General features: G+C 41.9%; 1 protein-coding gene and 1 pseudogene across 7 annotated transcripts in view; both read right to left on the bottom strand.

Moving 5' to 3' along the window:
- The window catches only part of ANO10 (anoctamin 10), a 268,035-nt gene that overhangs the window by 119,832 nt on the left and 134,368 nt on the right, over positions 1–13,835 (bottom strand). The window lies entirely within an intron of this gene.
- LOC129483519 (large ribosomal subunit protein eL20-like) lies at positions 91–1,108 on the bottom strand (annotated as a pseudogene).

Here is a 13,835-nt window from a genome sequence, read left to right as displayed (position 1 = left end):
GGACTTAGGATTTTATTTTTGGTTTACATCATGGAGGTGGGGGCTGTGTTCTCCGCCAACAGGCATGACCAATTGTCTAAGCATTTACAGTTTGTCTTTTTTTTTTTCCACCGGGGCGTTCCTGAGTTTATTTGGGGCCCACCCAGGCAAGGGCCCTGCACCTAGAAGAAGGTGTTGGGCCTCTTGGAGGTGTGGCTTGTGCTGACAGCGCAGGACCCGGTGGGGCAGCAGGAACTTGATCTTGGAGTCGTGGAACTGCTTGACAGCCGGCCGGCGGCACTTCCTGGCTGTGATCACCTCCACCTTCATCTGGTGGAGTGATCTGGATGGAGTGGGCCCTGGAGCGGTAGCACTGAGTGACAGCGCCTGCGGTGGTCAGGTCCCGGTATTGCCGGTACATGTTGTAGGTGCCGCTCCGGGAGTCATAGTGACAGGCAGGATTAGCTGCTGTTTGCCGCCCTTTGCCACCGTCGCAGACCTGCTGCTGACTTCCATACCTCCGGATCAGACAGGGTGTCCGCTGTGCTCGCGATCCAGGCAGGTGCCCATTGCCGCTCCCGATCGGGCTAAAGACTTGCCATTGTTCCTGCATGGGTTTGTCCTAATCCAGCTGAACACTAGTCACTGGGTTCCACGGTTCTCTTTCGTGACCCATGGCTTCTAATAGAGCTATAACACTCACTGCATGGCCCAAGATTCCATTCCTTGGAATCCGTGAGGCCAAGAACCCCAGATCAGAGAACACAAGGCTTGCCACCATCTTGGAAGCGGCCCGCCACCATCTTGGGGGCTCTGGGGGCAAGGACCCCCAGTAACATTAGCACAGCCAGCTGCCGAAGTTCTTCACCCACAGCGGGAGCTTCTCAAACACCTGCCCACAGTAGACAATCTCCCCTGAAGCCTTCTTCTTCGTCTTTAACTGAGATACGAAGTACCAGAAGTGGGACCTGTCGACAAATGATTAGGCACAAAGATTTGCATGCGGTAGAGGGGCGGTGTGTGGCATTCGGGGGTAGGCAGGCAGCGACCCACCACCTTGTACTCTCGTAGTGTGCCCGAGGCCTTCATGGCGTCCTCTCCGCGCTCGCTGCCACCCGCAAAAGGTACAGTTTATGTCTTTACAGTTAATTGCACTTGAAGAAAATAAAAATATTTTACCCCAAAGTATATTTCTTTGACACATTTTGAAATGGCTGCCACAGGGCCAGCAAACAAAAGTGGCCTTGCAAAGCTGTCTCTTGTCAGGGAAATTTGCATCTGTAGAGAATCTCCATTAATACAGCCAGGCCTTCCCTTTCTAGGCCTTTCACAGATCTGGGAGAGATCGAGTCTGACACCTTTACAAGTCTGAAAAGACACGTTTACTATCTATTCTCTCTGAGGGCTTCTAGCTATGAGGCTTCATCTATATAACAAGGCCACTTTTGCTAGCCAAGGCTCCTTTATTCTCTCCCCTATAACCTGTCTTGCCATTAAAATCTAGTTTTGGCCACTCAGCCTGCATTATTTTTATAACCTCAAAGTGGTATATAAGCTTCTGTACCTTATTGAGGGATTGGATCTTCATTCTGAAAGCTCCCATGTATACATGTTAAATAAATCTGCCTTTTCTCCTATTAATCTGCCTTTTGCAAGTTGATTTTTCAGTGAACCTTTAGAGGGCCAAGGGGAAAGTTCTCCCTTCGCCATTAGGGTGACCAGTGAAGGAAGATACAAGGGGCACAAGAGGGGCACAATAAGACTAGGAGATTACACAGTTTGACAGAATGAATTCATCAATAATTTCATTTCAGAACACGTAGTCCAATTAACTGGTATTGAAAGTGCATGGCAGAAAAAAAAATTATTTCTCTTTTCTTTTCTTTGAGCTAGAAGACTAGTTTGCTACAGAACAGTCTCTTTGCCTGGTGAAAAAAACAAGGGGTAAAATTTAAAACCTGTTTTTAATCTCATGACCATTAGAGGCCCTGATTTAAGAAAAAAAAAACTATCTTACAAAAATCAACAACTATCTAAACATTTACAAATAAAAATCTCCTTTCACTGAAGAAGTATTCTGTTCTAACAAATCACTGGAAAAGAATAAGCCTGTAACAGTACCCTTTGCATCAAAATAATGCCTTAAGGGTTCAGAAGTCCTTGAATATTATTTCTTCTGATCCTCACACCAATTACATTAGGCCGTTCTCAACGTGATACATGGATGACAGAAAAACAGCCTGAAGTCAGAGAAGGCTTGCGTAAAGTCACCCAGCTTATAGGAGTCAGGGCTACAGCCAGGCTTTGACATTTAGCCCTGGCCTCCCTCTTTCTGATAAATCCAGTTTCCTTCCCCTTCTCAGATCTCCAACTATGCCACAACAAAAGTCTTGCATGGTGTGTGTGTTCCTCTCCTCTCTAAATATCCCCTCCTGTTGCAATAAGTTTCCAGCCTAAAAATGTGAAATTTAAAAACTTTTTATCTAAACTCAAGTGAAATAAAAAGCAAAACAATGAGATAACCAAAAACCTGGCAACTTGGAAGAGGGGGAAGAAAAGTATTTTAGAGGACTCCTTTTAAAACAAGGTCATATTTTAAGATCATAATAGTGAAGATTAAAAACTCAGTAATACTCCACAGCCTTATTAATATTGGGCAGTAGGCATTATCACAGAACAGATACTTACTATGTACTCAAACTGGTCTAGACCATAGAAAACGATGGAAGGCTCCTCCTAATTCATTCTAAAAAGCCAGAACACCCTTAATACCAAAGTATGACTAAGAAAAACAGAAACCAATTTCACTTACAAATATTGATGCAAAGATTCTAAATCAAGTACTGGCAAATAGAACCCAGAAGTGAATTTGTTACAGTAGGTACTTAGGCATGAGGAGGGCAGAAGGGCGCTCCCAGCACCACCCCCCCACACACACACCTGGAATGTCAGGTGACCATCAGGTGATGGTCAGGCGGTTGCTGACTCTTTTTCTAAAACAATAATTGATCACAGCCGGTGCCAGGGAAAAGCAGTCTCCTAATAGACAGAGAACACCTGAAACTGGTGAGCAGCAGCTTCCCGATAAGATCTCAGGAGTTGGACAAGTGGGCTCAGGCATGCATATTAAGAGGCAGAATGGCAGGGGGGCGGGGTTTAAATGGCATATGACCTTCCAGGGACATTTGACTAGTAAGGACCTCAAGTGAGCATGTGTACAACTCCAGTAAACACACTGTGCATGCTCATCTCCCAAGCACTAGTAGGCTACTGTGCATGTGGACATCTCACCTCAAACGAAGAATCAGAAGGAATCCAAGACCCTGGAAGTATGTCAACACACAAAACCCTAAATCAGGCTAGACACGGTGGCTCATGCCTGTAATCCCAGCACTTTGGGAGGCTGAGGCAGGCAGATGACTTGACGTCAGGAGTTCGAGACCAGCCTGGCCAACATGGCGAAACCTTATCTCTACTAAAAATACAAAAATTAGCCAGGCATAGTGGCAGGCGCCTGTAATCCCAGCTACTAAGGAGGCTGCGGCATGAGAATCCCTTGAACCAGGGAGGCGGGGGCTGCAGTGAGCCAAGATTGCGCCATTGCACTCCAGCCTGGGGCATACGGTGAGACTCTATCTCCAAGAAAAACAACAAACAACCCTAAGTCAAAGGTCAAACTACACACTTCATCTCACAAGTCACCTGCCTGGACCTCTTCCACCAAGTGTACTTTACTTCCTTTCATTCCTGCTCTAAAGCTTTTTAATAAACTTTAACTCCTGCTCTAAAACTTGCCTCGGTCTCTCCTTCTGCCTTACCCCTTGGTCGAATCCTTCTAAAGAGGCAAGAACTGAAGTTGCTGCAAACCCATATGGATTCACCACCAGTAACAAATTAACAGAAAAATATACAGAATATGATATAATATAATAATATAACATGGTTTATTTCAGGAATGCAGAGATAGCTTAACATTAGCAAAACTATCAACATAATTTATTATGTTTTTAAGTGAAAAGATAACCATAAATTAAAACATAAAGGTTGGAAGATGGCCGAATAGGAACAGCTCCGGTCTACAGCTCCCAGCGAAATCAAAGCAGAAGATGAGTGATTTCTGCATTTCCAACTGAGGTCACCAACATCAAAGACCAAAGGTAGATAAAACCACAAAGATGGGGAGAAACCAGAGCAGAAAGGCTGAAAATTCCAAAAACTAGAACACCTCAGAAAAAACCAGAGGCCTCAGAAATAACACCACACCTCTACCACCATCTGATCTTTTGACAAACCTGACACGCACAAGCAATGGAGAAAAGATTCCCTGTTTAATAAATGGTGTTGAGAAAACTGGCTAGCCATACGCAGAAAACTGAAACTGGACCCCTTCCTTACACCTTATACAAAAAACAACTCAAGATGGATCAAAGATTTAAACGTAAGACCTAGGACCATAAAAATCCTAGAAGAAAACCTGGCCAATACCATTCAGGACATAGGCATCAGCAAAGACTTCACATGTAAAACACCAAAAGCAGTGGCAACAAAAGCCAAAATTGACAAATGGGATCTAATTAAACTAAAGAGCTTCTGCATAGCAAAAGAAACTATCATCAGAGTCAACAGGCAACCTACAGAATGGGAGAATATTTTTGCAATCTTTCCATCTGACAAAGGGCTAATATCCAGAATCTACAAAGAACTTACACAAATTTACAAGAAAAAGGCAAACAACCCCATCAAAAAATGGGCAAAGGATATGAACAGACACTTCTCAAAAGAAGACATTTATGCAGTGAACAGACATATGAAAAAATGCTAATCCTCACTGGTCATTAGAGAAATGCGGGGGGGGGTGGAGCCAAGATGGCCGAATAGGAACAGCTCCGGTCTCCAGCTCCCAGCCCCAGCGACACAGAAGACGGGTGATTTCTGCATTTCTGCTTGAGGTACCGGTTTCATCTCACTAGGGAGTGCCTAACAGTGGGTTCAGGACAGTCGGTGAAGCGCACTGTGCACGAGCCGAAGCAGGGCGAGGCATTGCCTCACTCGGGAAGCACAAGGGGTCAGGGAGTTCCCTTTCCTAGTCAAAGAAAGGGGAAACAGACGGCACCTGGAATATTGGGTCAGTCCCGTCCTAATTCTGCGCTTTTCCAACGGGCCTGGAAAACGGCACACTAGGAGATTGTGTCCCGCACCTGGCTCGGAGGGTCCTATGCCCACAGAGTCTTGCTGATTGCTAGCACAGCAGTCTGAGATCACGCTGCAAGGCGGCAACGAGGCTGGGGGAGGGGCGCCCGCCATTGCCCAGGCTTGCTTAGGTAAACAAAGCAGCCAGGAAGCTCGAACTGGGTGGAGCCCACCACAGCTCAAGGAGGCCTGCCTGCCTCTGTAGGCTCCACCTCTGGGGGCAGGGCACAGACAACCAAAAACTCAGCGAGAACCTCCACAGCCTTAAATGTCCCTGTCTGACTGACAGCTTTGAAGAGAGTAGTGGTTCTCCCAGCACGCAGCTGGAGATCTGAGAACGGACAGACTGCCTCCTAAAGTGGGTCCCTCACCCCTGAGCAGCCTAACTGGGAGGCACCCCCCCAGTAGGGACAGACTGACACCTCATTCAACCGGGTACTCCTCTGAGACAAAACTTTCAGAGGAACTATCAGACAGCTGAATTTGTGGTCTCACGAAAATCCGCTGTTCTGCAGCCACCGGTGCTGACACCCAGCCAAACAGGGTCTGGAGTGGACCTCTACTAAACTCCAACAGACCTGCAGCTGAGGGTCTTGTCTGGTAGAAGGAAAATTAACAAACAGAAAGGACATCCACACCAAAAACCCATCTGTACATCACCATCATCGAAGACAAAAAGTAGACAAAACCACAAAGATGGGGAAAAAACAGACCAAAAAAACTGGAAACTCTAAAAAACAGAGCACCTCTCCTCCTCCAAAGGAACGCAGTTCCTCACCAGCAACGGAACAAAGCTGGATGGAGGATGACTTTGATGAGTTGAGAGAAGAAGGCTTCAGACGATCAAACTACTCTGAGCTACGAGAGGAAATTCAAAACAATAGCAAAGAAGTTAAAAACTTTGAAAAAAAATTAGAAGAATGGATAACTAGAATAACCAATGGAGAGAAGGGCTTAAAGGAGATGATGGAGCTGAAAGCCAAGTTTCGAGAACTACGCGAAGAATGCAGAAGCCTCAGTAGCAGATGCGATCAACTGGAAGAAAGGGTATCGCTGATAGAAGATGAAATGAATGAAATGAAGAGAGAAGGGAAGTTTAGAGAAAAAAGAATAAAAAGAAATGAACAAAGCCTCCAAGAAATTTGGGACTATGTGAAAAGACCAAACCTACGTCTGATTGGTGTACCTGAAAATGATGGGGAGAATGGAACCAAGTTGGAAAACACTCTGCAAGATATTATCCAGGAGAACTTCCCCAATCTAGCAAGGCGGGCCAGCATTCAGATTCAGGAAATACAGAGAACGCCACAAAGATACTCCTTGAGAAGGGCAACTCCAAGACACATAATTGTCAGATTCACCAAAGTTGAAACGAAGGAAAAAATGTTAAGGGCAGCCAGAGAGAAAGGTCGGGTTACCCACAAAGGGAAGCCCATCAGACTAACAGCTGATCTCTCGGCAGAAACTCTACAAGCCAGAAGAGAGTGGGGGCCGATATTCAACATTCTTAAAGAAAAGAATTTTCAACCCAGAATTTCCTATCCCGCCAAACTAAGCTTCATAAGTGAAGGAGAAATAAAATACTTTGCAGACAAGCAAACGCTGAGTGATTTTGTCACCACCAGGCCTGCCCTAAAAGAGCTCCTGAAGGAAGCACTACACATGGAAAGGAACAACCGGTACCAGCCCCTGCAAAAACATGCCAAATTGTAAAGACCATCGAGGCTAGGAAGAAACTATAGCAACTAACGAGCAAAATAACCAACTAACATCATAATGACAGGATCAGATTCACACATAACAATATTCACGTTAAATGTAAATAGGCTAAATGCTCCAATCAAAAGACACAGACTGGCAAACTGGATAAGGAGTCAGGACCCATCAGTGTGCTGTATTCAGGAAACCCATCTCACGTGCAGAGACACACATAGACTCAAAATAAAGGGATGGAGGAAGATCTATCAAGCAACTGGAAAACAAAAAAAGGCAGGGGTTGCAATCCTAGTCTCTGATAAAATAGACTTTAAACCAACAAAGATCAAAAGAGACAAAGAAGGCCATTACATAATGGTAAAGGGATCAATTCAACAAGAAGAGCTAACTATCCTAAATATATATGCACCCAACACAGGAGCACCCAGATTCATAAAGCAAGTCCTCAGTGACCTACAAAGGGACTTAAACTCCCACACAATAATAATGGGAGATTTTAACACCCCACTGTCAGCATTAGACAGATCAACGAGACAGAAAGTTAACAAGGATATCCAGGAATTGAACTCAGCTCTACATAAAGTGGACCTAATAGACATCTACAGAACTCTCCACCCCAAATCAACAGAATATACAGTTTTTTCAGCACCACACCACACCTATTCCAAAATTGACCACATAGTTGGAAGTAAAGCTCTTCTCAGCAAATGTAAAAGAACAGAGATTATAACAAACTGTCTCTCAGACCACAGTGCAATCAAACTAGAACTCAGGATTAAGAAACTCAGTCAAAACCGCTCAACTACATGGAAACTGAACAACCTGCTCCTGAATGACTATTGGGTACATAATGAAATGAAGGCAGAAATAAAGATGTTCTTTGAAACCAACGAGAACAAAGACACAACATACCAGAATCTCTGGGACACGTTCAAAGCAGTGTGTAGAGGAAAATTTATAGCACTAAATGCCCACAAGAGAAAGCAGGAAAGATCCAAAATTGACACCCTAACATCACAATTAAAAGAACTAGAAAAGCAAGAGCAAACACATTCAAAAGCTAGCAGAAGGCTAGAAATAACTAAAATCAGAGCAGAACTGAAGGAAATAGAGACACAAAAAACCCTTCAAAAAATTAATGAATCCAGGAGCTGGTTTTTTGAAAAGATCAACAAAATTGATGGGCCGCTAGCAAGACTAATAAAGAAGAAAAGAGAGAAGAATCAAATAGATGCAATAAAAAACGAAAAAGGGGATATCACCACCAATCCCACAGAAATACAATCTACCATCAGAGAATACTACAAACACCTCTATGCAAATAAACTAGAAAATCTAGAAGAAATGGATAAATTCCTCAACAAATACACCCTCCCAAGACTAAACCAGGAAGAAGTTGAATCTCTGAATAGACCAATAACAGGTTCTGAAATTGTGGCAATAATCAATAGCTTACCAACCAAAAAGAGTCCAGGACCTGATGGTTCACAGCTGAATTCTACCAGAGGTACAAGGAGGAACTGGTACCATTCCTTCTGAAACTATTCCAATCGATAGAAAAAGAGGGAATCCTCCCTAACACATTTTACGAAGCCAGCATCGTCCTGATACCAAAACCTGGCAGAGACATAACCAAAAAAGAGAATTTCAGACCAATATCCTTGATGAACATTGATGCAAAAATCCTCAATAAAATACTGGCAAACCGAATCCAGCAGCACATCAAAAAGCTTATCCACCATGATCAAGTGGGCTTCATCCCTGGGATGCAAGGCTGGTTCAACATACGCAAATCAATAAATGTAATCCAGCATATAAACAGAACCAAAGACAAAAACCACATGATTATCTCAATAGATGCAGAAAAGGCCTTTGACAAAATTCAACAACCCTTCATGCTAAAAACTCTCAATAAATTAGGTATTGATGGGACGTATCTCAAAATAATAAGAGCTATCTACAACAAACCCACAGCCAATATCATACTGAATGGGCAAAAACTGGAAGCATTCCCTCTGAAAACTGGCACAAGACAGGGATGCCCTCTCTCACCGCTCCTATTCAACATAGTGCTGGAAATTCTGGCCAGAGCAATCAGGCAGGAGAAGGAAATAAAGGGTATTCAATTAGGAAAAGAGGAAGTCAAATTATCCCTGTTTGCAGATGACATGATTGTATATCTAGAAAACCCCATTGTCTCAGCCCAAAATCTCCTTAAGCTGATTAGCAACTTCAGCAAAGTCTCAGGATACAAAATTAATGTAGAAAAATCACAAGCATTCTTGTACACCAATAACAGACAAACAGAGAGCCAAATCATGAGTGAACTCCCATTCACAATTGCTTCAAAGAGAATAAAATACCTAGGAATCCAACTTACAAGGGATGTGAAGGACCTCTTCAAGGAGAACTACAAACCACTGCTCAATGAAATAAAAGAGGATACAAACAAATGGAAGAACATTCCATGCTCATGGGTTGGAAGAATCAATATCGTGAAAATGGCCATACTGCCCAAGGTAATTTATAGATTCAATGCCATCCCCATCAAGCTACCAATGACTTTCTTCACAGAATTGGAAAAAACTACTTTAAAGTTCATATGGAACCAAAAAAGAGCCTGCATCGCCAAGTCAATCCTAAGCCAAAAGAACAAAGCTGGAGGCATCATGCTACCTGACTTTAAACTATACTACAAGGCTACAGTAACCAAAACAGCATGGTACTGGTACCACAACAGAGACATAGATCAATGGAACAGAACAGAGCCCTCAGAAATGATGCCGCATAGCTACAACTATCTGATCTTTGACAAACCTGACAAAAACAAGAAATGGGGAAAGGATTCCCTATTTAATAAATGGTGCTGGGAAAACTGGCTAGCCATATGTAGAAAGCTGAAACTGGATCCCTTCCTTACACCTTATACAAAAATTAATTCAAGATGGATTAAAGACTTATATGTTAGACCTAAAACCATTAAAATCCTACAAGAAAACCTAGGCAATACCATTCAGGACATAGGCGTGGGCAAGGACTTCATGTCTAAAACACCAAAAGCAATGGCAACAAAAGCCAAAATCGACAAATGGGATCTCATTAAACTAAAGAGCTTCTGCACAGCAAAAGAAACTATCATCAGAGTGAACAGGCAACCTACACAATGGGAGAAAATTTTTGCAACCTACTCATCTGACAAAGGGCTAATATCCAGAATCTACAATGAACTCAAACAAATTTACAAGAAAAAAACAAACAACCCCATCAAAAAGTGGGCAGAGGACATGAACAGACACTTCTCAAAAGAAGACATTTATGCAGCCAAAAAACACATGAAGAAATGCTCCTCATCACTGGCCATCAGAGAAATGCAAATCAAAACCACAGTGAGATACCATCTCACACCAGTTAGAATGGCCATCATTAAAAAATCAGGAAACAACAGGTGCTGGAGAGGATGTGGAGAAATAGGAACACTTTTACACTGTTGGTGGGACTGTGAACTAGTTCAACCATTGTGGAAGTCAGTGTGGCGATTCCTCAGGGATCTAGAACTAGAAATACCATTTGACCCAGCCATCCCATTACTGGGTATATACCCAAAGGACTATAAATCATGCTGCTATAAAGACACATGCACACGTATGTTTATTGCGGCACTATTCACAATAGCAAAGAGTTGGAACCAACCCAAAGGTCCAACAATGATAGACTGGATTAAGAAAATGTGGCACATATACACCATGGAATACTATGCAGCCATAAAAAATGATGAGTTCGTGTCCTTTGTAGGGACATGGATGAAACTGGAAAACATCATTCTCAGTAAACTATCACAAGGACAAAAAACCAAACACCGCATGTTCTCACTCATAGGTGGGAATTGAACAATGAGAACTCATGGACACAGGAAGGAACACATCACGCTCCGGGGACTGTTGTGGGGTGGGGGGAGGGGGGAGGGACAGCATTAGGAGATGCACCTAATGCTAAATGACGAATTAATGGGTGCAGGAAATCAACATGGCACATGGATACATATGTAACAAACCTGCACATTGTGCACATGTACCCTAAAACCCTAAAGTATAATAAAAAAAAAAAAAAAAAAAAAAAACTTAATTACCTAGAAAAAAAAAAAAAAAATCCTACTGGGTACTTTTTTTTTTTTTAACTATTGTAAATAGTATGCTTTTAAATTTTTCTCTAGCTGTTGCTGCTATATAAAAATGCTACTGACTTTTAGTTATTAATCTTATAACTGGTAACTTTGCCAGAAACTTGACAAATTTATTGCATTATTTCCCCAAATGATGAATTATAATAATTTGGGCAGAATTCCTTCAGGTTTCCTATTTTGTAGAAAACCATGTTATTTCTGAATAATAATAATTTACTTTCCAATCCTTATAGCATTTCTTTTTTTTCCTTATTGCACTATGATATTTAATCCAATATTGAATAGCAACAGTTATATTGTGAATGATTATAATGATTCACCATTGATTATAATGTTTGCTATAAAATTTCCATGCATAACTCCTTCAGGTTAAAGAAATTCATTTTTATAACTTGTCCACTGGGGTTTTGTATCAAAAATTATTAAATGTTATCAACTGTGTATTCTATACCTATTAAAATAATATTTTCTCCTTTAATATATTAATGTGATACATTACTTAATAGATTTTATAATGTTAAATCTAATGTTTATAATGTTAAAATTGCATTCCTAGAGTATATCATACTTGGTAATTATATATCGTCTTTTTATACATTGCTGAATTCAGTTTATACTTTTCCTTTTTCAGATTTTTTTTGGCAGGGCGCCGTGGCTCATGCCTGTAATCCCAGCACTTTGGGAGGCTGAGGCAGGTGGATCACCTGAGGTCAGGAGTTCAAGACCAGCCTGGCCAATATGGTGAAACCCCCGTCTCTACTAAAAATACAAAAATTAGCCAGGCATAGTGGAGGGCACCTGTAATCCTAGCTACTCAGGAGGCTGAGGCAGGAGTATCACTTGAACCCAGGAGGCAGAGGTTGCAGTGAGCTGAGATCGTGCCATTGCACTCCAGTCTGGGAGAAAAGAGAAAAACTCCATCTCAAAAAAAGAAAAAAAGAATTTTTTTTGTCCTTGTATTAATAAGATTGGCCCGTTTTTCCCCTTTCCTTTACTCTCTTTACTTTTGATAACAAAATAAATTAAATATGTAAGCTGAAAAAAAAAAAAAAAAAAAAAAAAAGAAATGCAAATCAAAACCACAATGAGATACTATCTCATGCCAGTTAGAATGGTGATCATTAAAAAGTCATGAAACAACAGATGCTGGAGAGGTTGTGGAAAAATAGGTACACTTTTACACTGTTGGTGGGAGTGTAAATTAGTTCAACCATTGTGGAAGACAGTGTGGCAATTCCTCAAGGATCCAGAACTAGAAATACCATTTGACCCAGCCATCCGATTACTGGACATATGCCCAAAGGATTATAAATCATTCTACTATAAAGACACATGCACATGTATGTTTATTACGGCACTATTCACAATAGCAAAGACTTGGAACCAACCCAAATGTCCATCAATGATAGACTGGATGAAGAAAATGTGGCACATATACACCATGGAATACTACGCAGCCATAAAAAAGGATAAGTTCATGTCCTTTGCAGGGAAAGGAAACCATCATTCTCAGCAAACTATCACAAGATCAGAAAACCAAACACCGCATGTTCTCACTCATAAGTGGGAGTTGAACAATGAGAACACATGGACACAGGGAGGGGGACATCACACACCAGAGCCTGTGGGGTATGGGGGGCTAGGGGAAGGATAACATCAGGAGAAACACCTAATGTAGGTGATGGGTTGATGGCACCATGGCACGTGTATACCTATGTAACAAAACTGCATGTTCTGCACATGTAACCCAGAACTTAAAGTATAATAAAAAAAAAAAAAATTGATGCTTCAAACAGTTGGTAATGCCTGTCCTTCAGGATATCAGACAATTTATTTAATATGCCATTTATTTATTGAAATTATTTAAAATAATGGCAACTAAACAGGCTACCACATTTCCACAAAAAAGGACCATTAGCTCTTGAATGAGGTAAGAAACACAATAAAAAATAATTTAAGGTTAAAAAAAATAAAGGTTAAAATAGCACTTGCTATACAATAGTTATTCCCAATTAAGATAAACAGAAAATGATCTAAAATAGAAGTAGAAAAATATATTTACATAAAAATCATTTACTACAAACCCACAGCAAACAACTTAAGACACAAGTCTCATTCTGTCACCCAGGCTGGAGTGCAGTAGCATGATCACAGCTCACTGTAATCTCCAACTCCTGGATTCAAGCGATCCTCCTGCCTCAACCTCCTGAGTAGCTAGTACCATAGGCACATACCACCACAGTAGGCTAATTTTCAAATTTTTCACAGAGACGGGGTCTTGCGTTGTTGTCTAGGCTAGTCTTGAACTCCTGGCTTTAAGCAATCCTCCCACTTCTACCTCCCAAAGTGCTGGCATTAGAGGCATAAGCCACCACTCCCAGCCTGCAAACAATTTATTAAATGGTGAAATAATACGGCTACTACTATTCAAGTAAAGACTAAGACAGAGATGTTTTCAATATTGTTTTTGAGGCCCTAGCTAATGCAATAAGAGCAAACATAAAATAATTAGTATAAGTGGCCAGACGTGGTGGCTCACGCCTGTAATCTCAGCACTTTGGGAGGCTGAGGCAGGTAGATCACCTGAAGTCAGGGGTTCAGGACCAGCCTGGCCAACATGGTGAAACCCCGTCTGTACTACAAATACAACATTAGCTGGGCATGGTGGTGGACGCCTGTAATCCCAGCTACTCAGGCGGCTGAGGCAGGAGAATTGCTTGAACCCAGGAAGCGGAGGTTGCAGTGAGTTGAGATCGTGCCATTGCACTCT

Source organism: Symphalangus syndactylus, chromosome 1 (genome assembly GCF_028878055.3).
Source record: "Symphalangus syndactylus isolate Jambi chromosome 1, NHGRI_mSymSyn1-v2.1_pri, whole genome shotgun sequence".
Taxonomy (NCBI): domain Eukaryota; kingdom Metazoa; phylum Chordata; class Mammalia; order Primates; family Hylobatidae; genus Symphalangus; species Symphalangus syndactylus.
The sequence above is the reverse complement of the archived record's forward strand: the minus strand, read 5'-3'. Positions and strand labels throughout refer to the sequence as shown.